General features: G+C 47.9%; 69 pseudogenes; all 69 read left to right on the plus strand.

Moving 5' to 3' along the window:
* Window positions 1-266: 266 nt before the first annotated feature.
* LOC143800516 (5S ribosomal RNA) lies at window positions 267-385 on the plus strand (annotated as a pseudogene).
* A 248-nt stretch (window positions 386-633) lies between these two features.
* On the plus strand, window positions 634-752 carry LOC143799823 (5S ribosomal RNA; annotated as a pseudogene).
* A 77-nt stretch (window positions 753-829) lies between these two features.
* Window positions 830-948, plus strand: LOC143798226 (5S ribosomal RNA; annotated as a pseudogene).
* A 246-nt stretch (window positions 949-1,194) lies between these two features.
* LOC143798541 (5S ribosomal RNA) lies at window positions 1,195-1,313 on the plus strand (annotated as a pseudogene).
* A 77-nt stretch (window positions 1,314-1,390) lies between these two features.
* Window positions 1,391-1,509, plus strand: LOC143797529 (5S ribosomal RNA; annotated as a pseudogene).
* Window positions 1,510-1,767: 258 nt separating this feature from the next.
* On the plus strand, window positions 1,768-1,886 carry LOC143799824 (5S ribosomal RNA; annotated as a pseudogene).
* Window positions 1,887-1,963: 77 nt separating this feature from the next.
* LOC143797530 (5S ribosomal RNA) lies at window positions 1,964-2,082 on the plus strand (annotated as a pseudogene).
* A 260-nt stretch (window positions 2,083-2,342) lies between these two features.
* Window positions 2,343-2,461, plus strand: LOC143799825 (5S ribosomal RNA; annotated as a pseudogene).
* Window positions 2,462-2,538: 77 nt separating this feature from the next.
* Window positions 2,539-2,657, plus strand: LOC143798227 (5S ribosomal RNA; annotated as a pseudogene).
* Window positions 2,658-2,903: 246 nt separating this feature from the next.
* Window positions 2,904-3,022, plus strand: LOC143800612 (5S ribosomal RNA; annotated as a pseudogene).
* A 77-nt stretch (window positions 3,023-3,099) lies between these two features.
* Window positions 3,100-3,218, plus strand: LOC143797944 (5S ribosomal RNA; annotated as a pseudogene).
* Window positions 3,219-3,475: 257 nt separating this feature from the next.
* On the plus strand, window positions 3,476-3,594 carry LOC143799827 (5S ribosomal RNA; annotated as a pseudogene).
* Window positions 3,595-3,671: 77 nt separating this feature from the next.
* On the plus strand, window positions 3,672-3,790 carry LOC143797532 (5S ribosomal RNA; annotated as a pseudogene).
* A 257-nt stretch (window positions 3,791-4,047) lies between these two features.
* LOC143799828 (5S ribosomal RNA) lies at window positions 4,048-4,166 on the plus strand (annotated as a pseudogene).
* Window positions 4,167-4,243: 77 nt separating this feature from the next.
* On the plus strand, window positions 4,244-4,362 carry LOC143798780 (5S ribosomal RNA; annotated as a pseudogene).
* A 250-nt stretch (window positions 4,363-4,612) lies between these two features.
* On the plus strand, window positions 4,613-4,731 carry LOC143799829 (5S ribosomal RNA; annotated as a pseudogene).
* A 77-nt stretch (window positions 4,732-4,808) lies between these two features.
* LOC143798228 (5S ribosomal RNA) lies at window positions 4,809-4,927 on the plus strand (annotated as a pseudogene).
* Window positions 4,928-5,174: 247 nt separating this feature from the next.
* LOC143800519 (5S ribosomal RNA) lies at window positions 5,175-5,293 on the plus strand (annotated as a pseudogene).
* A 77-nt stretch (window positions 5,294-5,370) lies between these two features.
* Window positions 5,371-5,489, plus strand: LOC143798229 (5S ribosomal RNA; annotated as a pseudogene).
* Window positions 5,490-5,941: 452 nt separating this feature from the next.
* On the plus strand, window positions 5,942-6,060 carry LOC143800440 (5S ribosomal RNA; annotated as a pseudogene).
* Window positions 6,061-6,503: 443 nt separating this feature from the next.
* LOC143797533 (5S ribosomal RNA) lies at window positions 6,504-6,622 on the plus strand (annotated as a pseudogene).
* Window positions 6,623-6,879: 257 nt separating this feature from the next.
* LOC143800441 (5S ribosomal RNA) lies at window positions 6,880-6,998 on the plus strand (annotated as a pseudogene).
* A 442-nt stretch (window positions 6,999-7,440) lies between these two features.
* Window positions 7,441-7,559, plus strand: LOC143800421 (5S ribosomal RNA; annotated as a pseudogene).
* A 257-nt stretch (window positions 7,560-7,816) lies between these two features.
* On the plus strand, window positions 7,817-7,935 carry LOC143799830 (5S ribosomal RNA; annotated as a pseudogene).
* Window positions 7,936-8,012: 77 nt separating this feature from the next.
* On the plus strand, window positions 8,013-8,131 carry LOC143797535 (5S ribosomal RNA; annotated as a pseudogene).
* A 248-nt stretch (window positions 8,132-8,379) lies between these two features.
* Window positions 8,380-8,498, plus strand: LOC143799831 (5S ribosomal RNA; annotated as a pseudogene).
* Window positions 8,499-8,575: 77 nt separating this feature from the next.
* LOC143798231 (5S ribosomal RNA) lies at window positions 8,576-8,694 on the plus strand (annotated as a pseudogene).
* Window positions 8,695-8,940: 246 nt separating this feature from the next.
* Window positions 8,941-9,059, plus strand: LOC143799832 (5S ribosomal RNA; annotated as a pseudogene).
* Window positions 9,060-9,136: 77 nt separating this feature from the next.
* On the plus strand, window positions 9,137-9,255 carry LOC143797536 (5S ribosomal RNA; annotated as a pseudogene).
* A 257-nt stretch (window positions 9,256-9,512) lies between these two features.
* Window positions 9,513-9,631, plus strand: LOC143799833 (5S ribosomal RNA; annotated as a pseudogene).
* Window positions 9,632-9,708: 77 nt separating this feature from the next.
* LOC143797537 (5S ribosomal RNA) lies at window positions 9,709-9,827 on the plus strand (annotated as a pseudogene).
* A 248-nt stretch (window positions 9,828-10,075) lies between these two features.
* Window positions 10,076-10,194, plus strand: LOC143799834 (5S ribosomal RNA; annotated as a pseudogene).
* A 77-nt stretch (window positions 10,195-10,271) lies between these two features.
* Window positions 10,272-10,390, plus strand: LOC143798905 (5S ribosomal RNA; annotated as a pseudogene).
* Window positions 10,391-10,648: 258 nt separating this feature from the next.
* LOC143799835 (5S ribosomal RNA) lies at window positions 10,649-10,767 on the plus strand (annotated as a pseudogene).
* A 77-nt stretch (window positions 10,768-10,844) lies between these two features.
* LOC143798562 (5S ribosomal RNA) lies at window positions 10,845-10,963 on the plus strand (annotated as a pseudogene).
* A 257-nt stretch (window positions 10,964-11,220) lies between these two features.
* Window positions 11,221-11,339, plus strand: LOC143799836 (5S ribosomal RNA; annotated as a pseudogene).
* Window positions 11,340-11,416: 77 nt separating this feature from the next.
* Window positions 11,417-11,535, plus strand: LOC143800800 (5S ribosomal RNA; annotated as a pseudogene).
* A 249-nt stretch (window positions 11,536-11,784) lies between these two features.
* On the plus strand, window positions 11,785-11,903 carry LOC143800733 (5S ribosomal RNA; annotated as a pseudogene).
* Window positions 11,904-11,980: 77 nt separating this feature from the next.
* Window positions 11,981-12,099, plus strand: LOC143794220 (5S ribosomal RNA; annotated as a pseudogene).
* A 247-nt stretch (window positions 12,100-12,346) lies between these two features.
* Window positions 12,347-12,465, plus strand: LOC143799838 (5S ribosomal RNA; annotated as a pseudogene).
* Window positions 12,466-12,542: 77 nt separating this feature from the next.
* Window positions 12,543-12,661, plus strand: LOC143800812 (5S ribosomal RNA; annotated as a pseudogene).
* A 245-nt stretch (window positions 12,662-12,906) lies between these two features.
* Window positions 12,907-13,025, plus strand: LOC143799839 (5S ribosomal RNA; annotated as a pseudogene).
* A 77-nt stretch (window positions 13,026-13,102) lies between these two features.
* LOC143798232 (5S ribosomal RNA) lies at window positions 13,103-13,221 on the plus strand (annotated as a pseudogene).
* A 246-nt stretch (window positions 13,222-13,467) lies between these two features.
* On the plus strand, window positions 13,468-13,586 carry LOC143799840 (5S ribosomal RNA; annotated as a pseudogene).
* A 77-nt stretch (window positions 13,587-13,663) lies between these two features.
* Window positions 13,664-13,782, plus strand: LOC143797538 (5S ribosomal RNA; annotated as a pseudogene).
* Window positions 13,783-14,038: 256 nt separating this feature from the next.
* LOC143799842 (5S ribosomal RNA) lies at window positions 14,039-14,157 on the plus strand (annotated as a pseudogene).
* Window positions 14,158-14,234: 77 nt separating this feature from the next.
* LOC143797539 (5S ribosomal RNA) lies at window positions 14,235-14,353 on the plus strand (annotated as a pseudogene).
* A 249-nt stretch (window positions 14,354-14,602) lies between these two features.
* On the plus strand, window positions 14,603-14,721 carry LOC143798507 (5S ribosomal RNA; annotated as a pseudogene).
* Window positions 14,722-14,798: 77 nt separating this feature from the next.
* Window positions 14,799-14,917, plus strand: LOC143798233 (5S ribosomal RNA; annotated as a pseudogene).
* Window positions 14,918-15,167: 250 nt separating this feature from the next.
* LOC143799843 (5S ribosomal RNA) lies at window positions 15,168-15,286 on the plus strand (annotated as a pseudogene).
* A 77-nt stretch (window positions 15,287-15,363) lies between these two features.
* Window positions 15,364-15,482, plus strand: LOC143797540 (5S ribosomal RNA; annotated as a pseudogene).
* Window positions 15,483-15,739: 257 nt separating this feature from the next.
* On the plus strand, window positions 15,740-15,858 carry LOC143799844 (5S ribosomal RNA; annotated as a pseudogene).
* A 77-nt stretch (window positions 15,859-15,935) lies between these two features.
* LOC143797541 (5S ribosomal RNA) lies at window positions 15,936-16,054 on the plus strand (annotated as a pseudogene).
* A 248-nt stretch (window positions 16,055-16,302) lies between these two features.
* Window positions 16,303-16,421, plus strand: LOC143799845 (5S ribosomal RNA; annotated as a pseudogene).
* Window positions 16,422-16,498: 77 nt separating this feature from the next.
* Window positions 16,499-16,617, plus strand: LOC143798235 (5S ribosomal RNA; annotated as a pseudogene).
* A 246-nt stretch (window positions 16,618-16,863) lies between these two features.
* Window positions 16,864-16,982, plus strand: LOC143799846 (5S ribosomal RNA; annotated as a pseudogene).
* Window positions 16,983-17,059: 77 nt separating this feature from the next.
* Window positions 17,060-17,178, plus strand: LOC143797542 (5S ribosomal RNA; annotated as a pseudogene).
* A 259-nt stretch (window positions 17,179-17,437) lies between these two features.
* LOC143799847 (5S ribosomal RNA) lies at window positions 17,438-17,556 on the plus strand (annotated as a pseudogene).
* Window positions 17,557-17,633: 77 nt separating this feature from the next.
* LOC143797544 (5S ribosomal RNA) lies at window positions 17,634-17,752 on the plus strand (annotated as a pseudogene).
* Window positions 17,753-18,002: 250 nt separating this feature from the next.
* LOC143799848 (5S ribosomal RNA) lies at window positions 18,003-18,121 on the plus strand (annotated as a pseudogene).
* A 77-nt stretch (window positions 18,122-18,198) lies between these two features.
* Window positions 18,199-18,317, plus strand: LOC143798236 (5S ribosomal RNA; annotated as a pseudogene).
* A 246-nt stretch (window positions 18,318-18,563) lies between these two features.
* Window positions 18,564-18,682, plus strand: LOC143800613 (5S ribosomal RNA; annotated as a pseudogene).
* A 77-nt stretch (window positions 18,683-18,759) lies between these two features.
* On the plus strand, window positions 18,760-18,878 carry LOC143797545 (5S ribosomal RNA; annotated as a pseudogene).
* A 259-nt stretch (window positions 18,879-19,137) lies between these two features.
* Window positions 19,138-19,256, plus strand: LOC143799850 (5S ribosomal RNA; annotated as a pseudogene).
* A 77-nt stretch (window positions 19,257-19,333) lies between these two features.
* LOC143797546 (5S ribosomal RNA) lies at window positions 19,334-19,452 on the plus strand (annotated as a pseudogene).
* Window positions 19,453-19,700: 248 nt separating this feature from the next.
* On the plus strand, window positions 19,701-19,819 carry LOC143799851 (5S ribosomal RNA; annotated as a pseudogene).
* Window positions 19,820-19,896: 77 nt separating this feature from the next.
* LOC143798906 (5S ribosomal RNA) lies at window positions 19,897-20,015 on the plus strand (annotated as a pseudogene).
* Window positions 20,016-20,272: 257 nt separating this feature from the next.
* On the plus strand, window positions 20,273-20,391 carry LOC143799852 (5S ribosomal RNA; annotated as a pseudogene).
* A 77-nt stretch (window positions 20,392-20,468) lies between these two features.
* Window positions 20,469-20,587, plus strand: LOC143798274 (5S ribosomal RNA; annotated as a pseudogene).
* The last annotated feature ends 99 nt before the right edge of the window (window positions 20,588-20,686 follow it).

Raw genomic sequence — 20,686 nt, forward strand, 5'->3', positions numbered from 1 at the left:
GGGGGTTTATCAAAGCTTTCCCTTACAATTTTATATCTCTTGAAAAGACCCGCTGTGGTGCTAGTTGTCCGTCAATGGCCACTCTAAGCTGAATGTGCCTGCCCTCGTCAGATCGCAAACGCTAAGCAGCTTGAGGCTGGGCAAGTACCGGCATGGGAGACTGGCTGGGAATCCCCGATACCGTTGACTTGCTATTTTTTTTTTCTCAAAGCTTTCCCTTACGATTGTTTTCATCTTGAAAAGACTAGCAGACGCGAAAGCAATCGGTCAATGGCCACACTAAGCTGAATGTGCCTGCCCTCGTCAGATCGCAAATGCTAAGCAGCTTGAGGCTAGGCAAGTTCCAGCATGGGAGACTGGCTGGGAATCCCTGGTACCGTTGACTTGGTTTTTTCGTTTTGATCCAAGCTTTCCCTGACGATTGTATTCCTCTTGAAAAGAGCCGCACTGGTTTGAACAATCTGTCATTGGCCACTCTAAGCTGAATGTGCCAGCTCTGGTCAGATCGCAAATGCTAAGCAGCTTGAGGCTGGGCATGTTTCTTTTTTTTTTTTTTTGGGGGGGGGGGTTTATCAAAGCTTTCCCTTACAATTTTATATCTCTTGAAAAGACCCGCTGTGGTGCTAGTTGTCCGTCAATGGCCACTCTAAGCTGAATGTGCCTGCCCTCGTCAGATCGCAAACGCTAAGCAGCTTGAGGCTGGGCAAGTACCGGCATGGGAGACTGGCTGGGAATCCCCGGTACCGTTGACTTGCTATTTTGTTTTTCTCAAAGCTTTCCCTTACGATTGTTTTCATCTTGAAAAGACTAGCAGACGCGAAAGCAATCGGTCAATGGCCACACTAAGCTGAATGTGCCTGCCCTCGTCAGATCGCAAATGCTAAGCAGCTTGGGGCTAGGCAAGTACCAGCATGGGAGACTGGCTGGGAATCCCTGGTACCGTTGACTTGGTTTTTTCGTTTTGATCCAAGCTTTCCCTAACGATTGTATTCCTCTTGAAAAGAGCCGCACTGGTGTGAACAATTTGTCATTGGCCACTCTAAGCTGAATGTGCCAGCTCTGGTCAGATCGCAAATGCTAAGCAGCTTGAGGCTGGGCAAGTTTCTTTTTTTTTTTTTGGGGGGGGGGGTTTATCAAAGCTTTCCCTTACAATTTTATATCTCTTGAAAAGACCAGCTGTGGTGCTAGTTGTCCGTCAATGGCCACTCTAAGCTGAATGTGCCTGCCCTCGTCAGATCGCAAACGCTAAGCAGCTTGAGGCTGGGCAAGTACCGGCATGGGAGACTGGCTGGGAATCCCCAGTACCGTTGACTTGCTATTTTTTTTTTCTCAAAGCTTTCCCTTACGATTGTTTTCATCTTGAAAAGACTAGCAGACGCGAAAGCAATCGGTCAATGGCCACACTAAGCTGAATGTGCCTGCCCTCGTCAGATCGCAAATGCTAAGCAGCTTGAGGCTAGGCAAGTACCAGCATGGGAGACTGGCTGGGAATCCCTGGTACCGTTGACTTGGTTTTTTCGTTTTGATCCAAGCTTTCCCTGACGATTGTATTCCTCTTGAAAAGAGCCGCACTGGTTTGAACAATCTGTCATTGGCCACTCTAAGCTGAATGTGCCAGCTCTGGTCAGATCGCAAATGCTAAGCAGCTTGAGGCTGGGCAAGTTTCTTTTTTCTTTTTTTTTTTTTTTTTTGGGGGGGGGGGTTTATCAAAGCTTTCCCTTACAATTTTATATCTCTTGAAAAGACCCGCTGTGGTGCTAGTTGTCCGTCAATGGCCACTCTAAGCTGAATGTGCCTGCCCTCGTCAGATCGCAAACGCTAAGCAGCTTGAGGCTGGGCAAGTACCGGCATGGGAGACTGGCTGGGAATCCCCGGTACCGTTGACTTGCTATTTTGTTTTTCTCAAAGCTTTCCCTTACGATTGTTTTCATCTTGAAAAGACTAGCAGGCGCGAAAGCAATCGGTCAATGGCCACACTAAGCTGAATGTGCCTGCCCTCGTCAGATCGCAAATGCTAAGCAGCTTGAGGCTAGGCAAGTACCAGCATGGGAGACTGGCTGGGAATCCCTGGTACCGTTGACTTGGTTTTTTCGTTTTGATCCAAGCTTTCCCTGACGATTGTATTCCTCTTGAAAAGAGCCGCACTGGTGTGAACAATCTGTCATTGGCCACTCTAAGCTGAATGTGCCAGCTCTGGTTAGATCGCAAATGCTAAGCAGCTTGAGGCTGGGCAAGTTTCTTTTTTTTTTTTTTTTTTTTTTTTTTTGGGGGGGGGGGTTTATCAAAGCTTTCCCTTACAATTTTATATCTCTTGAAAAGACCCGCTGTGGTGCTAGTTGTCCGTCAATGGCCACTCTAAGCTGAATGTGCCTGCCCTCGTCAGATCGCAAACGCTAAGCAGCTTGAGGCTGGGCAAGTACCGGCATGGGAGACTGGCTGGGAATCCCCGGTACCGTTGACTTGCTATTTTGTTTTTCTCAAAGCTTTCCCTTACGATTGTTTTCATCTTGAAAAGACTAGCAGACGCGAAAGCAATCGGTCAATGGCCACACTAAGCTGAATGTGCCTGCCCTCGTCAGATCGCAAATGCTAAGCAGCTTGGGGCTAGGCAAGTACCAGCATGGGAGACTGGCTGGGAATCCCTGGTACCGTTGACTTGGTTTTTTCGTTTTGATCCAAGCTTTCCCTAACGATTGTATTCCTCTTGAAAAGAGCCGCACTGGTGTGAACAATTTGTCATTGGCCACTCTAAGCTGAATGTGCCAGCTCTGGTCAGATCGCAAATGCTAAGCAGCTTGAGGCTGGGCAAGTTTCTTTTTTTTTTTTTGGGGGGGGGGGTTTATCAAAGCTTTCCCTTACAATTTTATATCTCTTGAAAAGACCCGCTGTGGTGCTAGTTTTCCGTCAATGGCCACTCTAAGCTGCATGTGCCTGCCCTCGTCAGATCGCAAACGCTAAGCAGCTTGAGGCTGGGCAAGTACCGGCATGGGAGACTGGCTGGGAATCCCCGGTACCGTTGACTTGCTATTTTTTTTTTCTCAAAGCTTTCCCTTACGATTGTTTTCATCTTGAAAAGACTAGCAGACGCGAAAGCAATCGGTCAATGGCCACACTGAGCTGAATGTGCCTGCCCTCGTCAGATCGCAAATGCTAAGCAGCTTGAGGCTAGGCAAGTACCAGCATGGGAGACTGGCTGGGAATCCCTGGTACCGTTGACTTGGTTTTTTCGTTTTGATCCAAGCTTTCCCTGACGATTGTATTCCTCTTGAAAAGAGCCGCACTGGTTTGAACAATCTGTCATTGGCCACTCTAAGCTGAATGTGCCAGCTCTGGTCAGATCGCAAATGCTAAGCAGCTTGAGGCTGGGCAAGTTTCTTTTTTCTTTTTTTTTTTTTTTTTTGGGGGGGGGGTTTATCAAAGATTTCCCTTACAATTTTATATCTCTTGAAAAGACCCGCTGTGGTGCTAGTTGTCCGTCAATGGCCACTCTAAGCTGAATGTGCCTGCCCTCGTCAGATCGCAAACGCTAAGCAGCTTGAGGCTGGGCAAGTACCGGCATGGGAGACTGGCTGGGAATCCCCGGTACCGTTGACTTGCTATTTTGTTTTTCTCAAAGCTTTCCCTTACGATTGTTTTCATCTTGAAAAGACTAGCAGACGCGAAAGCAATCGGTCAATGGCCACACTAAGCTGAATGTGCCTGCCCTCGTCAGATCGCAAATGCTAAGCAGCTTGAGGCTAGGCAAGTACCAGCATGGGAGACTGGCTGGGAATCCCTGGTACCGTTGACTTGGTTTTTTCGTTTTGATCCAAGCTTTCCCTGACGATTGTATTCCTCTTGAAAAGAGCCGCACTGGTTTGAACAATCTGTCATTGGCCACTCTAAGCTGAATGTGCCAGCTCTGGTCAGATCGCAAATGCTAAGCAGCTTGAGGCTGGGCAAGTTTCTTTTTTCTTTTTTTTTTTTTTTTTTGGGGGGGGGGTTTATCAAAGCTTTCCCTTACAATTTTATATCTCTTGAAAAGACCCGCTGTGGTGCTAGTTGTCCGTCAATGGCCACTCTAAGCTGAATGTGCCTGCCCTCGTCAGATCGCAAACGCTAAGCAGCTTGAGGCTGGGCAAGTACCGGCATGGGAGACTGGCTGGGAATCCCCGGTACCGTTGACTTGCTATTTTGTTTTTCTCAAAGCTTTCCCTTACGATTGTTTTCATCTTGAAAAGACTAGCAGACGCGAAAGCAATCGGTCAATGTCCACACTAAGCTGAATGTGCCTGCCCTCATCAGATCGCAAATGCTAAGCAGCTTGAGGCTAGGCAAGTACCAGCATGGGAGACTGGCTGGGAATCCCTGGTACCGTTGACTTGGTTTTTTCGTTTTGATCCAAGCTTTCCCTGACGATTGTATTCCTCTTGAAAAGAGCCGCACTGGTGTGAACAATCTGTCATTGGCCACTCTAAGCTGAATGTGCCAGCTCTGGTTAGATCGCAAATGCTAAGCAGCTTGAGGCTGGGCAAGTTTCTTTTTTTTTTTTTTTGGGGGGGGGGGGGTTTATCAAAGCTTTCCCTTACAATTTTATATCTCTTGAAAAGACCCGCTGTGGTGCTAGTTGTCCGTCAATGGCCACTCTAAGCTGAATGTGCCTGCCCTCGTCAGATCGCAAACGCTAAGCAGCTTGAGGCTGGGCAAGTACCGGCATGGGAGACTGGCTGGGAATCCCCGGTACCGTTGACTTGCTATTTTGTTTTTCTCAAAGCTTTCCCTTACGATTGTTTTCATCTTGAAAAGACTAGCAGACGCGAAAGCAATCGGTCAATGGCCACACTAAGCTGAATGTGCCTGCCCTCGTCAGATCGCAAATGCTAAGCAGCTTGGGGCTAGGCAAGTACCAGCATGGGAGACTGGCTGGGAATCCCTGGTACCGTTGACTTGGTTTTTTCGTTTTGATCCAAGCTTTCCCTAACGATTGTATTCCTCTTGAAAAGAGCCGCACTGGTGTGAACAATTTGTCATTGGCCACTCTAAGCTGAATGTGCCAGCTCTGGTTAGATCGCAAATGCTAAGCAGCTTGAGGCTGGGAAAGTTTCTTTTTTTTTTTTTTGGGGGGGGGGGTTTATCAAAGCTTTCCCTTACAATTTTATATCTCTTGAAAAGACCCGCTGTGGTGCTAGTTGTCCGTCAATGGCCACTCTAAGCTGAATGTGCCTGCCCTCGTCAGATCGCAAACGCTAAGCAGCTTGAGGCTGGGCAAGTACCGGCATGGGAGACTGGTTGGGAATCCCCGGTACCGTTGACTTGCTATTTTGTTTTTCTCAAAGCTTTCCCTTACGATTGTTTTCATCTTGAAAAGACTAGCAGACGCGAAAGCAATCGGTCAATGGCCACACTAAGCTGAATGTGCCTGCCCTCGTCAGATCGCAAATGCTAAGCAGCTTGGGGCTAGGCAAGTACCAGCATGGGAGACTGGCTGGGAATCCCTGGTACCGTTGACTTAGTTTTTTCGTTTTGATCCAAGCTTTCCCTGACGATTGTATTCCTCTTGAAAAGAGCCGCACTGGTTTGAACAATCTGTCATTGGCCACTCTAAGCTGAATGTGCCAGCTCTGGTCAGATCGCAAATGCTAAGCAGCTTGAGGCTGGGCAAGTTTCTTTTTTCTTTTTTTTTTTTTTTTTTGGGGGGGGGTTTATCAAAGCTTTCCCTTACAATTTTATATCTCTTGAAAAGACCCGCTGTGGTGCTAGTTGTCTGTCAATGGCCACTCTAAGCTGAATGTGCCTGCCCTCGTCAGATTGCAAACGCTAAGCAGCTTGAGGCTGGGCAAGTACCGGCATGGGAGACTGGCTGGGAATCCCCGGTACCGTTGACTTGCTATTTTGTTTTTCTCAAAGCTTTCCCTTACGATTGTTTTCATCTTGAAAAGACTAGCAGACGCAAAAGCAATCGGTCAATGTCCACACTAAGCTGAATGTGCCTGCCCTCGTCAGATCGCAAATGCTAAGCAGCTTGAGGCTAGGCAAGTACCAGCATGGGAGACTGGCTGGGAATCCCTGGTACCGTTGACTTGGTTTTTTCGTTTTGATCCAAGCTTTCCCTGACGATTGTATTCCTCTTGAAAAGAGCCGCACTGGTGTGAACAATTTGTCATTGGCCACTCTAAGCTGAATGTGCCAGCTCTGGTTAGATCGCAAATGCTAAGCAGCTTGAGGCTGGACAAGTTTCTTTTTTTTTTTGGGGGGGGGGGGGGTTTATCAAAGCTTTCCCTTACAATTTTATATCTCTTGAAAAGACCCGCTGTGGTGCTAGTTGTCCGTCAATGGCCACTCTAAGCTGAATGTGCCTGCCCTCGTCAGATCGCAAACGCTAAGCAGCTTGAGGCTGGGCAAGTACCGGCATGGGAGACTGGCTGGGAATCCCCGATACCGTTGACTTGCTATTTTTTTTTTCTCAAAGCTTTCCCTTACGATTGTTTTCATCTTGAAAAGACTAGCAGACGCGAAAGCAATCGGTCAATGGCCACACTAAGCTGAATGTGCCTGCCCTCGTCAGATCGCAAATGCTAAGCAGCTTGAGGCTAGGCAAGTACCAGCATGGGAGACTGGCTGGGAATCCCTGGTACCGTTGACTTGGTTTTTTCGTTTTGATCCAAGCTTTCCCTGACGATTGTATTCCTCTTGAAAAGAGCCGCACTGGTTTGAGCAATCTGTCATTGGCCACTCTAAGCTGAATGTGCCAGCTCTGGTCAGATCGCAAATGCTAAGCAGCTTGAGGCTGGGCAAGTTTCTTTTTTCTTTTTTTTTTTTTTTTTTGGGGGGGGGGTTTATCAAAGCTTTCCCTTACAATTTTATATCTCTTGAAAAGACCCGCTGTGGTGCTAGTTGTCCGTCAATGTCCACACTAAGCTGAATGTGCCTGCCCTCGTCAGATCGCAAATGCTAAGCAGCTTGAGGCTAGGCAAGTACCAGCATGGGAGACTGGCTGGGAATCCCTGGTACCGTTGACTTGGTTTTTTCGTTTTGATCCAAGCTTTCCCTGACGATTGTATTCCTCTTGAAAAGAGCCGCACTGGTGTGAACAATTTGTCATTGGCCACTCTAAGCTGAATGTGCCAGCTCTGGTTAGATCGCAAATGCTAAGCAGCTTGAGGCTGGACAAGTTTCTTTTTTTTTTTTGGGGGGGGGGGGTTTATCAAAGCTTTCCCTTACAATTTTATATCTCTTGAAAAGACCCGCTGTGGTGCTAGTTGTCCGTCAATGGCCACTCTAAGCTGAATGTGCCTGCCCTCGTCAGATCGCAAACGCTAAGCAGCTTGAGGCTGGGCAAGTACCGGCATGGGAGACTGGCTGGGAATCCCCGATACCGTTGACTTGCTATTTTTTTTTTCTCAAAGCTTTCCCTTACGATTGTTTTCATCTTGAAAAGACTAGCAGACGCAAAAGCAATCGGTCAATGGCCACACTAAGCTGAATGTGCCTGCCCTCGTCAGATTGCAAATGCTAAGCAGCTTGAGGCTAGGCAAGTACCAGCATGGGAGACTGGGTGGGAATCCCTGGTACCGTTGACTTGGTTTTTTCGTTTTGATCCAAGCTTTCCCTGACGATTGTATTCCTCTTGAAAAGAGCCGCACTGGTTTGAACAATCTGTCATTGGCCACTCTAAGCTGAATGTGCCAGCTCTGGTCAGATCGCAAATGCTAAGCAGCTTGAGGCTGGGCAAGTTTCTTTTTTCTTTTTTTTTTTTTTTTTTGGGGGGGGGGTTTATCAAAGCTTTCCCTTACAATTTTATATCTCTTGAAAAGACCCGCTGTGGTGCTAGTTGTCCGTCAATGGCCACTCTAAGCTGAATGTGCCTGCCCTCGTCAGATCGCAAACGCTAAGCAGCTTGAGGCTGGGCAAGTACCGGCATGGGAGACTGGCTGGGAATCCCCGGTACCGTTGACTTGCTATTTTGTTTTTCTCAAAGCTTTCCCTTACGATTGTTTTCATCTTGAAAAGACTAGCAGACGCGAAAGCAATCGGTCAATGGCCACACTAAGCTGAATGTGCCTGCCCTCGTCAGATCGCAAATGCTAAGCAGCTTGAGGCTAGGCAAGTACCAGCATGGGAGACTGGCTGGGAATCCCTGGTACCGTTGACTTGGTTTTTTCGTTTTGATCCAAGCTTTCCCTGACGATTGTATTCCTCTTGAAAAGAGCCGCACTGGTGTGAACAATCTGTCATTGGCCACTCTAAGCTGAATGTGCCAGCTCTGGTTAGATCGCAAATGCTAAGCAGCTTGAGGCTGGGCAAGTTTCTTTTTTTTTTTTTTGGGGGGGGGGGGTTTATCAAAGCTTTCCCTTACAATTTTATATCTCTTGAAAAGACCCGCTGTGGTGCTAGGTGTCCGTCAATGGCCACTCTAAGCTGAATGTGCCTGCCCTCGTCAGATCGCAAACGCTAAGCAGCTTGAGGCTGGGCAAGTACCGGCATGGGAGACTGGCTGGGAATCCCCGGTACCGTTGACTTGCTATTTTGTTTTTCTCAAAGCTTTCCCTTACGATTGTTTTCATCTTGAAAAGACTAGCAGACGCGAAAGCAATCGGTCAATGGCCACACTAAGCTGAATGTGCCTGCCCTCGTCAGATCGCAAATGCTAAGCAGCTTGGGGCTAGGCAAGTACCAGCATGGGAGACTGGCTGGGAATCCCTGGTACCGTTGACTTGGTTTTTTCGTTTTGATCCAAGCTTTCCCTAACGATTGTATTCCTCTTGAAAAGAGCCGCACTGGTGTGAACAATTTGTCATTGGCCACTCTAAGCTGAATGTGCCAGCTCTGGTCAGATCGCAAATGCTAAGCAGCTTGAGGCTGGGCAAGTTTCTTTTTTTTTTTTTGGGGGGGGGGGTTTATCAAAGCTTTCCCTTACAATTTTATATCTCTTGAAAAGACCAGCTGTGGTGCTAGTTGTCCGTCAATGGCCACTCTAAGCTGAATGTGCCTGCCCTCGTCAGATCGCAAACGCTAAGCAGCTTGAGGCTGGGCAAGTACCGGCATGGGAGACTGGCTGGGAATCCCCGGTACCGTTGACTTGCTATTTTTTTTTTCTCAAAGCTTTCCCTTACGATTGTTTTCATCTTGAAAAGACTAGCAGACGCGAAAGCAATCGGTCAATGGCCACACTAAGCTGAATGTGCCTGCCCTCGTCAGATCGCAAATGCTAAGCAGCTTGAGGCTAGGCAAGTACCAGCATGGGAGACTGGCTGGGAATCCCTGGTACCGTTGACTTGGTTTTTTCGTTTTGATCCAAGCTTTCCCTGACGATTGTATTCCTCTTGAAAAGAGCCGCACTGGTTTGAACAATCTGTCATTGGCCACTCTAAGCTGAATGTGCCAGCTCTGGTCAGATCGCAAATGCTAAGCAGCTTGAGGCTGGGCAAGTTTCTTTTTTCTTTTTTTTTTTTTTTTTTTGGGGGGGGGTTTATCAAAGCTTTCCCTTACAATTTTATATCTCTTGAAAAGACCCGCTGTGGTGCTAGTTGTCCGTCAATGGCCACTCTAAGCTGAATGTGCCTGCCCTCGTCAGATCGCAAACGCTAAGCAGCTTGAGGCTGGGCAAGTACCGGCATGGGAGACTGGCTGGGAATCCCCGGTACCGTTGACTTGCTATTTTGTTTTTCTCAAAGCTTTCCCTTACGATTGTTTTCATCTTGAAAAGACTAGCAGACGCGAAAGCAATCGGTCAATGGCCACACTAAGCTGAATGTGCCTGCCCTCGTCAGATCGCAAATGCTAAGCAGCTTGAGGCTAGGCAAGTACCAGCATGGGAGACTGGCTGGGAATCCCTGGTACCGTTGACTTGGTTTTTTCGTTTTGATCCAAGCTTTCCCTGACGATTGTATTCCTCTTGAAAAGAGCCGCACTGGTGTGAACAATCTGTCATTGGCCACTCTAAGCTGAATGTGCCAGCTCTGGTTAGATTGCAAATGCTAAGCAGCTTGAGGCTGGGCAAGTTTCTTTTTTTTTTTTTGGGGGGGGGGGGGTTTATCAAAGCTTTCCCTTACAATTTTATATCTCTTGAAAAGACCCGCTGTGGTGCTAGTTGTCCGTCAATGGCCACTCTAAGCTGAATGTGCCTGCCCTCGTCAGATCGCAAACGCTAAGCAGCTTGAGGCTGGGCAAGTACCGGCATGGGAGACTGGCTGGGAATCCCCGGTACCGTTGACTTGCTATTTTGTTTTTCTCAAAGCTTTCCCTTACGATTGTTTTCATCTTGAAAAGACTAGCAGACGCGAAAGCAATCGGTCAATGGCCACACGAAGCTGAATGTGCCTGCCCTCGTCAGATCGCAAATGCTAAGCAGCTTGGGGCTAGGCAAGTACCAGCATGGGAGACTGGCTGGGAATCCCTGGTACCGTTGACTTGGTTTTTTCGTTTTGATCCAAGCTTTCCCTAACGATTGTATTCCTCTTGAAAAGAGCCGCACTGGTGTGAACAATTTGTCATTGGCCACTCTAAGCTGAATGTGCCAGCTCTGGTCAGATCGCAAATGCTAAGCAGCTTGAGGCTGGGCAAGTTTCTTTTTTCATTTTTTTTTTTTTTTTTTGGGGGGGGGGTTTATCAAAGCTTTCCCTTGCAATTTTATATCTCTTGAAAAGACCCGCTGTGGTGCTAGTTGTCCGTCAATGGCCACTCTAAGCTGAATGTGCCTGCCCTCGTCAGATCGCAAACGCTAAGCAGCTTGAGGCTGGGCAAGTACCGGCATGGGAGACTGGCTGGGAATCCCCGGTACCGTTGACTTGCTATTTTTTTTTTCTCAAAGCTTTCCCTTACGATTGTTTTCATCTTGAAAAGACTAGCAGACGCGAAAGCAATCGGTCAATGGCCACACTAAGCTGAATGTGCCTGCCCTCGTCAGATCGCAAATGCAAAGCAGCTTGAGGCTAGGCAAGTACCAGCATGGGAGACTGGCTGGGAATCCCTGGTACCGTTGACTTGGTTTTTTCGTTTTGATCCAAGCTTTCCCTGACGATTGTATTCCTCTTGAAAAGAGCCGCACTGGTTTGAACAATCTGTCATTGGCCACTCTAAGCTGAATGTGCCAGCTCTGGTCAGATCGCAAATGCTAAGCAGCTTGAGGCTGGGCAAGTTTCTTTTTTCTTTTTTTTTTTTTTTTTTGGGGGGGGGGTTTATCAAAGCTTTCCCTTACAATTTTATATCTCTTGAAAAGACCCGCTGTGGTGCTAGTTGTCCGTCAATGGCCACTCTAAGCTGAATGTGCCTGCCCTCGTCAGATCGCAAACGCTAAGCAGCTTGAGGCTGGGCAAGTACCGGCATGGGAGACTGGCTGGGAATCCCCGGTACCGTTGACTTGCTATTTTGTTTTTCTCAAAGCTTTCCCTTACGATTGTTTTCATCTTGAAAAGACTAGCAGACGCGAAAGCAATCGGTCAATGGCCACACTAAGCTGAATGTGCCTGCCCTCATCAGATCGCAAATGCTAAGCAGCTTGAGGCTAGGCAAGTACCAGCATGGGAGACTGGCTGGGAATCCCTGGTACCGTTGACTTGGTTTTTTCGTTTTGATCCAAGCTTTCCCTGACGATTGTATTCCTCTTGAAAAGAGCCGCACTGGTGTGAACAATCTGTCATTGGCCACTCTAAGCTGAATGTGCCAGCTCTGGTTAGGTCGCAAATGCTAAGCAGCTTGAGGCTGGGCAAGTTTCTTTTTTTTTTTTTTTGGGGGGGGGGGGTTTATCAAAGCTTTCCCTTACAATTTTATATCTCTTGAAAAGACCCGCTGTGGTGCTAGTTGTCCGTCAATGGCCACTCTAAGCTGAATGTGCCTGCCCTCGTCAGATCGCAAACGCTAAGCAGCTTGAGGCTGGGCAAGTACCGGCATGGGAGACTGGCTGGGAATCCCCGGTACCGTAGACTTGCTATTTTGTTTTTCTCAAAGCTTTCCCTTACGATTGTTTTCATCTTGAAAAGACTAGCAGACGCAAAAGCAATCGGTCAATGGCCACACTAAGCTGAATGTGCCTGCCCCCGTCAGATCGCAAATGCTAAGCAGCTTGGGGCTAGGCAAGTACCAGCATGGGAGACTGGCTGGGAATCCCTGGTACCGTTGACTTGGTTTTTTCGTTTTGATCCAAGCTTTCCCTAACGATTGTATTCCTCTTGAAAAGAGCCGCACTGGTGTGAACAATTTGTCATTGGCCACTCTAAGCTGAATGTGCCAGCTCTGGTCAGATCGCAAATGCTAAGCAGCTTGAGGCTGGGCAAGTTACTTTTTTTTTTTTGGGGGGGGGGGGGTTTATCAAAGCTTTCCCTTACAATTTTATATCTCTTGAAAAGACCCGCTGTGGTGCTAGTTTTCCGTCAATGGCCACTCTAAGCTGAATGTGCCTGCCCTCGTCAGATCGCAAACGCTAAGCAGCTTGAGGCTGGGCAAGTACCGGCATGGGAGACTGGCTGGGAATCCCCGGTACCGTTGACTTGCTATTTTGTTTTTCTCAAAGCTTTCCCTTACGATTGTTTTCATCTTGAAAAGACTAGCAGACGCGAAAGCAATCGGTCAATGGCCACACTAAGCTGAATGTGCCTGCCCTCATCAGATCGCAAATGCTAAGCAGCTTGAGGCTAGGCAAGTACCAGCATGGGAGACTGGCTGGGAATCCCTGGTACCGTTGACTTGGTTTTTTCGTTTTGATCCAAGCTTTCCCTGACGATTGTATTCCTCTTGAAAAGAGCCGCACTGGTGTGAACAATCTGTCATTGGCCACTCTAAGCTGAATGTGCCAGCTCTGGTTAGATCGCAAATGCTAAGCAGCTTGAGGCTGGGCAAGTTTTTTTTTTTTTTTTGGGGGGGGGGGTTTATCAAAGCTTTCCCTTACAATTTTATATCTCTTGAAAAGACCCGCTGTGGTGCTAGTTGTCCGTCAATGGCCACTCTAAGCTGAATGTGCCTGCCCTCGTCAGATCGCAAACGCTAAGCAGCTTGAGGCTGGGCAAGTACCGGCATGGGAGACTGGCTGGGAATCCCCGGTACCGTTGACTTGCTATTTTGTTTTTCTCAAAGCTTTCCCTTACGATTGTTTTCATCTTGAAAAGACTAGCAGACGCGAAAGCAATCGGTCAATGGCCACACTAAGCTGAATGTGCCTGCCCTCGTCAGATCGCAAATGCTAAGCAGCTTGGGGCTAGGCAAGTACCAGCATGGGAGACTGGCTGGGAATCCCTGGTACCGTTGACTTGGTTTTTTCGTTTTGATCCAAGCTTTCCCTAACGATTGTATTCCTCTTGAAAAGAGCCGCACTGGTGTGAACAATTTGTCATTGGCCACTCTAAGCTGAATGTGCCAGCTCTGGTCAGATCGCAAATGCTAAGCAGCTTGAGGCTGGGCAAGTTTCTTTTTTTTTTTTTTGGGGGGGGGGTTTATCAAAGCTTTCCCTTACAATTTTATATCTCTTGAAAAGACCCGCTGTGGTGCTAGTTTTCCGTCAATGGCCACTCTAAGCTGAATGTGCCTGCCCTCGTCAGATCGCAAACGCTAAGCAGCTTGAGGCTGGGCAAGTACCGGCATGGGAGACTGGCTGGGAATCCCCGGTACCGTTGACTTGCTATTTTTTTTTTCTCAAAGCTTTCCCTTACGATTGTTTTCATCTTGAAAAGACTAGCAGACGCGAAAGCAATCGGTCAATGGCCACACTAAGCTGAATGTGCCTGCCCTCGTCAGATCGCAAATGCTAAGCAGCTTGAGGCTAGGCAAGTACCAGCATGGGAGACTGGCTGGGAATCCCTGGTACCGTTGACTTGGTTTTTTCGTTTTGATCCAAGCTTTCCCTGACGATTGTATTCCTCTTGAAAAGAGCCGCACTGGTTTGAACAATCTGTCATTGGCCACTCTAAGCTGAATGTGCCAGCTCTGGTCAGATCGCAAATGCTAAGCAGCTTGAGGCTGGGCAATTTTCTTTTTTCTTTTTTTTTTTTTTTTTGGGGGGGGGGTTTATCAAAGCTTTCCCTTACAATTTTATATCTCTTGAAAAGACCCGCTGTGGTGCTAGTTGTCCGTCAATGGCCACTCTAAGCTGAATGTGCCTGCCCTCGTCAGATCGCAAACGCTAAGCAGCTTGAGGCTGGGCAAGTACCGGCATGGGAGACTGGCTGGGAATCCCCGGTACCGTTGACTTGCTATTTTGTTTTTCTCAAAGCTTTCCCTTACGATTGTTTTCATCTTGAAAAGACTAGCAGACGCGAAAGCAATCGGTCAATGGCCACACTAAGCTGAATGTGCCTGCCCTCGTCAGATCGCAAATGCTAAGCAGCTTGAGGCTAGGCAAGTACCAGCATGGGAGACTGGCTGGGAATCCCTGGTACCGTTGACTTGGTTTTTTCGTTTTGATCCAAGCTTTCCCTGACGATTGTATTCCTCTTGAAAAGAGCCGCACTGGTGTGAACAATCTGTCATTGGCCACTCTAAGCTGAATGTGCCAGCTCTGGTTAGATCGCAAATGCTAAGCAGCTTGAGGCTGGGCAAGTTTCTTTTTTTTTTTTTTTTTGGGGGGGGGGTTTATCAAAGCTTTCCCTTACAATTTTATATCTCTTGAAAAGACCCGCTGTGGTGCTAGTTGTCCGTCAATGGCCACTCTAAGCTGAATGTACCTGCCCTCGTCAGATCGCAAACGCTAAGCAGCTTGAGGCTGGGCAAGTACCGGCATGGGAGACTGGCTGGGAATCCCCGGTACCGTTGACTTGCTATTTTGTTTTTCTCAAAGCTTTCCCTTACGATTGTTTTCATCTTGAAAAGACTAGCAGACGCGAAAGCAATTGGTCAATGGCCACACTAAGCTGAATGTGCCTGCCCTCGTCAGATCGCAAATGCTAAGCAGCTTGGGGCTAGGCAAGTACCAGCATGGGAGACTGGCTGGGAATCCCTGGTACCGTTGACTTAGTTTTTTCGTTTTGATCCAAGCTTTCCCTAACGATTGTATTCCTCTTGAAAAGAGCTGCACTGGTGTGAACAATTTGTCATTGGCCACTCTAAGCTGAATGTGCCAGCTCTGGCCAGATCACAAATGCTAAGCAGCTTGAGGCTGGGCAAGTTTCTTTTTTTTTTTTTTTTTTGGGGGGGGGGTTTATCAAAGCTTTCCCTTACAATTTTATATCTCTTGAAAAGACCCGCTGTGGTGCTAGTTTTCCGTCAATGGCCACTCTAAGCTGAATGTGCCTGCCCTCGTCAGATCGCAAACGCTAAGCAGCTTGAGGCTGGGCAAGTACCGGCATGGGAGACTGGCTGGGAATCCCCGGTACCGTTGACTTGCTATTTTTTTTTTCTCAAAGCTTTCCCTTACGATTGTTTTCATCTTGAAAAGACTAGCAGACGCGAAAGCAATCGGTCAATGGCCACACTAAGCTGAATGTGCCTGCCCTCGTCAGATCGCAAATGCTAAGCAGCTTGAGGCTAGGCAAGTACCAGCATGGGAGACTGGCTGGGAATCCCTGGTACCGTTGACTTGGTTTTTTCGTTTTGATCCAAGCTTTCCCTGACGATTGGATTCCTCTTGAAAAGAGCCGCACTGGTTTGAACAATCTGTCATTGGCCACTCTAAGCTGAATGTGCGAGCTCTGGTCAGATCGCAAATGCTAAGCAGCTTGAGGCTGGGCAAGTTTCTTTTTTCTTTTTTTTTTTTTTTTTTTGGGGGGGGGTTTATCAAAGCTTTCCCTTACAATTTTATATCTCTTGAAAAGACCCGCTGTGGTGCTAGTTGTCCGTCAATGGCCACTCTAAGCTGAATGTGCCTGCCCTCGTCAGATCGCAAACGCTAAGCAGCTTGAGGCTGGGCAAGTACCGGCATGGGAGACTGGCTGGGAATCCCCGGTACCGTTGACTTGCTATTTTGTTTTTCTCAAAGCTTTCCCTTACGATTGTTTTCATCTTGAAAAGACTAGCAGACGCGAAAGCAATCGGTCAATGGCCACACTAAGCTGAATGTGCCTGCCCTCGTCAGATCGCAAATGCTAAGCAGCTTGAGGCTAGGCAAGTACCAGCATGGGAGACTGGCTGGGAATCCCTGGTACCGTTGACTTGGTTTTTTCGTTTTGATCCAAGCTTTCCCTGACGATTGTATTCCTCTTGAAAAGAGCCGCACTGGTGTGAACAATCTGTCATTGGCCACTCTAAGCTGAATGTGCCAGCTCTGGTTAGATCGCAAATGCTAAGCAGCTTGAGGCTGGGCAAGTTTCTTTTTTTTTTTTTTGGGGGGGGGGGGTTTATCAAAGCTTTCCCTTACAATTTTATATCTCTTGAAAAGACCCGCTGTGGTGCTAGTTGTCCGTCAATGGCCACTCTAAGCTGAATGTGCCTGCCCTCGTCAGATCGCAAACGCTAAGCAGCTTGAGGCTGGGCAAGTACCGGCATGGGAGACTGGCTGGGAATCCCCGGTACCGTTGACTTGCTATTTTGTTTTTCTCAAAGCTTTCCCTTACGATTGTTTTCATCTTGAAAAGACTAGCAGACGCGAAAGCAATCGGTCAATGGCCACACTAAGCTGAATGTGCCTGCCCTCGTCAGATCGCAAATGCTAAGCAGCTTGGGGCTAGGCAAGTACCAGCATGGGAGACTGGCTGGGAATCCCTGGTACCGTTGACTTGGTTCTTTCGTTTTGATCCAAGCTTTCCCTAACGATTGTATTCCTCTTGAAAAGAGCCGCACTGGTGTGAACAATTTGTCATTGGCCACTCTAAGCTGAATGTGCCAGCTCTGGTCAGATCGCAAATGCTAAGCAGCTTGAGGCTGGGCAAGTTTCTTTTTTTTTTTTTTGGGGGGGGGGTTTATCAAAGCTTTCCCTTACAATTTTATATCTCTTGAAAAGACCAGCTGTGGTGCTAGTTGTCTGTCAATGGCCACTCTAAGCTGAATGTGCCTGCCCTCGTCAGATCGCAAACGCTAAGCAGCTTGAGGCTGGGCAAGTACCGGCATGGGAGACTGGCTGGGAATCCCCGGTACCGTTGACTTGCTATTTTTTTTTTCTCAAAGCTTTCCCTTACGATTGTTTTCATCTTGAAAAGACTAGCAGACGCGAAAGCAATCGGTCAATGGCCACACTAAGCTGAATGTGCCTGCCCTCGTCAGATCGCAAATGCTAAGCAGCTTGAGGCTAGGCAAGTACCAGCATGGGAGACTGGCTGGGAATCCCTGGTACCGTTGACTTGGTTTTTTCGTTTTGATCCAAGCTTTCCCTGACGATTGTATTCCTCTTGAAAAGAGCCGCACTGGTTTGAACAATCTGTCATTGGCCACTCTAAGCTGAATGTGCCAGCTCTGGTCAGATCGCAAATGCTAAGCAGCTTGAGGCTGGGCAAGTTTCTTTTTTCTTTTTTTTTTTTTTTTTTTTTGGGGGGGGGTTTATCAAAGCTTTCCCTTACAATTTTATATCTCTTGAAAAGACCCGCTGTGGTGCTAGTTGTCCGTCAATGGCCACTCTAAGCTGAATGTGCCTGCCCTCGTCAGATCGCAAACGCTAAGCAGCTTGAGGCTGGGCAAGTACCGGCATGGGAGACTGGCTGGGAATCCCCGGTACCGTTGACTTGCTATTTTGTTTTTCTCAAAGCTTTCCCTTACGATTGTTTTCATCTTGAAAAGACTAGCAGGCGCGAAAGCAATCGGTCAATGGCCACACTAAGCTGAATGTGCCTGCCCTCGTCAGATCGCAAATGCTAAGCAGCTTGAGGCTAGGCAAGTACCAGCATGGGAGACTGGCTGGGAATCCCTGGTACCGTTGACTTGGTTTTTTCGTTTTGATCCAAGCTTTCCCTGACGATTGTATTCGTCTTGAAAAGAGCCGCACTGGTGTGAACAATCTGTCATTGGCCACTCTAAGCTGAATGTGCCAGCTCTGGTTAGATCGCAAATGCTAAGCAGCTTGAGGCTGGGCAAGTTTCTTTTTTTTTTTTTTTTTTGGGGGGGGGGATTATCAAAGCTTTCCCTTACAATTTTATATCTCTTGAAAAGACCCGCTGTGGTGCTAGTTGTCCGTCAATGGCCACTCTAAGCTGAATGTGCCTGCCCTCGTCAGATCGCAAACGCTAAGCAGCTTGAGGCTGGGCAAGTACCGGCATGGGAGACTGGCTGGGAATCCCCGGTACCGTTGACTTGCTATTTTGTTTTTCTCAAAGCTTTCCCTTACGATTGTTTTCATCTTGAAAAGACTAGCAGACGCGAAAGCAATCGGTCAATGGCCACACTAAGCTGAATGTGCCTGCCCTCGTCAGATCGCAAATGCTAAGCAGCTTGGGGCTAGGCAAGTACCAGCATGGGAGACTGGCTGGGAATCCCTGGTACCGTTGACTTGGTTTTTTCGTTTTGATCCAAGCTTTCCCTAACGATTGTATTCCTCTTGAAAAGAGCCGCACTGGTGTGAACAATTTGTCATTGGCCACTCTAAGCTGAATGTGCCAGCTCTGGTCAGATCGCAAATGCTAAGCAGCTTGAGGCTGGGCAAGTTTCTTTTTTTTTTTTTGGGGGGGGGGGTTTATCAAAGCTTTCCCTTACAATTTTATATCTCTTGAAAAGACCCGCTGTGGTGCTAGTTTTCCGTCAATGGCCACTCTAAGCTGCATGTGCCTGCCCTCGTCAGATCGCAAACGCTAAGCAGCTTGAGGCTGGGCAAGTACCGGCATGGGAGACTGGCTGGGAATCCCCGGTACCGTTGACTTGCTATTTTTTTTTTCTCAAAGCTTTCCCTTACGATTGTTTTCATCTTGAAAAGACTAGCAGACGCGAAAGCAATCGGTCAATGGCCACACTAAGCTGAATGTGCCTGCCCTCGTCAGATCGCAAATGCTAAGCAGCTTGAGGCTAGGCAAGTACCAGCATGGGAGACTGGCTGGGAATCCCTGGTACCGTTGACTTGGTTTTTTCGTTTTGATCCAAGCTTTCCCTGACGATTGTATTCCTCTTGAAAAGAGCCGCACTGGTTTGAACAATCTGTCATTGGCCACTCTAAGCTGAATGTGCCAGCTCTGGTCAGATCGCAAATGCTAAGCAGCTTGAGGCTGGGCAAGTTTCTTTTTTCTTTTTTTTTTTTTTTTTTTGGGGGGGGGGGTTTATCAAAGCTTTCCCTTACAATTTTATATCTCTTGAAAAGACCCGCTGTGGTGCTAGTTGTCCGTCAATGGCCACTCTAAGCTGAATGTGCCTGCCCTCGTCAGATCGCAAACGCTAAGCAGCTTGAGGCTGGGCAAGTACCGGCATGGGAGACTGGCTGGGAATCCCCGGTACCGTTGACTTGCTATTTTGTTTTTCTCAAAGCTTTCCCTTACGATTGTTTTCATCTTGAAAAGACTAGCAGACGCGAAAGCAATCGGTCAATGGCCACACTAAGCTGAATGTGCCTGCCCTCGTCAGATCGCAAATGCTAAGCAGCTTGAGGCTAGGCAAGTACCAGCATGGGAGACTGGCTGGGAATCCCTGGTACCGTTGACTTGGTTTTTTCGTTTTGATCCAAGCTTTCCCTGACGATTGTATTCCTCTTGAAAAGAGCCGCACTGGTGTGAACAATCTGTCATTGGCCACTCTAAGCTGAATGTGCCAGCTCTGGTTAGATCGCAAATGCTAAGCAGCTTGAGGCTGGGCAAGTTTCTTTTTTTTTTTTTTTGGGGGGGGGGGTTTATCAAAGCTTTCCCTTACAATTTTATATCTCTTGAAAAGACCCGCTGTGGTGCTAGTTGTCCGTCAATGGCCACTCTAAGCTGAATGTGCCTGCCCTCGTCAGATCGCAAACGCTAAGCAGCTTGAGGCTGGGCAAGTACCGGCATGGGAGACTGGCTGGGAATCCCCGGTACCGTTGACTTGCTATTTTGTTTTTCTCAAAGCTTTCCCTTACGATTGTTTTCATCTTGAAAAGACTAGCAGACGCGAAAGCAATCGGTCAATGGCCACACGAAGCTGAATGTGCCTGCCCTCGTCAGATCGCAAATGCTAAGCAGCTTGGGGCTAGGCAAGTACCAGCATGGGAGACTGGCTGGGAATCCCTGGTACCGTTGACTTGGTTTTTTCGTTTTGATCCAAGCTTTCCCTAACGATTGTATTCCTCTTGAAAAGAGCCGCACTGGTGTGAACAATTTGTCATTGGCCACTCTAAGCTGAATGTGCCAGCTCTGGTCAGATCGCAAATGCTAAGCAGCTTGAGGCTGGGCAAGTTTCTTTTTTCTTTTTTTTTTTTTTTTTTGGGGGGGGGGTTTATCAAAGCTTTCCCTTACAATTTTATATCTCTTGAAAAGACCCGCTGTGGTGCTAGGTGTCCGTCAATGGCCACTCTAAGCTGAATGTGCCTGCCCTCGTCAGATCGCAAACGCTAAGCAGCTTGAGGCTGGGCAAGTACCGGCATGGGAGACTGGCTGGGAATCCCCGGTACCGTTGACTTGCTATTTTGTTTTTCTCAAAGCTTTCCCTTACGATTGTTTTCATCTTGAAAAGACTAGCAGACGCGAAAGCAATCTGTCAATGGCCACACTAAGCTGAATGTGCCTGCCCTCGTCAGATCGCAAATGCTAAGCAGCTTGAGGCCAGGCAAGTACCAGTATGGGAGACTGGCTGGGAATCCCTGGTACCGTTGACTTGGTTTTTTCGTTTTGATCCAAGCTTTCCCTGACGATTGTATTCCTCTTGAAAAGAGCCGCACTGGTGTGAACAATCTGTCATTGGCCACTCTAAGCTG

This window comes from Ranitomeya variabilis, chromosome 1, assembly GCF_051348905.1.
Source record: "Ranitomeya variabilis isolate aRanVar5 chromosome 1, aRanVar5.hap1, whole genome shotgun sequence".
Classification (NCBI taxonomy): Eukaryota; Metazoa; Chordata; class Amphibia; order Anura; family Dendrobatidae; genus Ranitomeya; species Ranitomeya variabilis.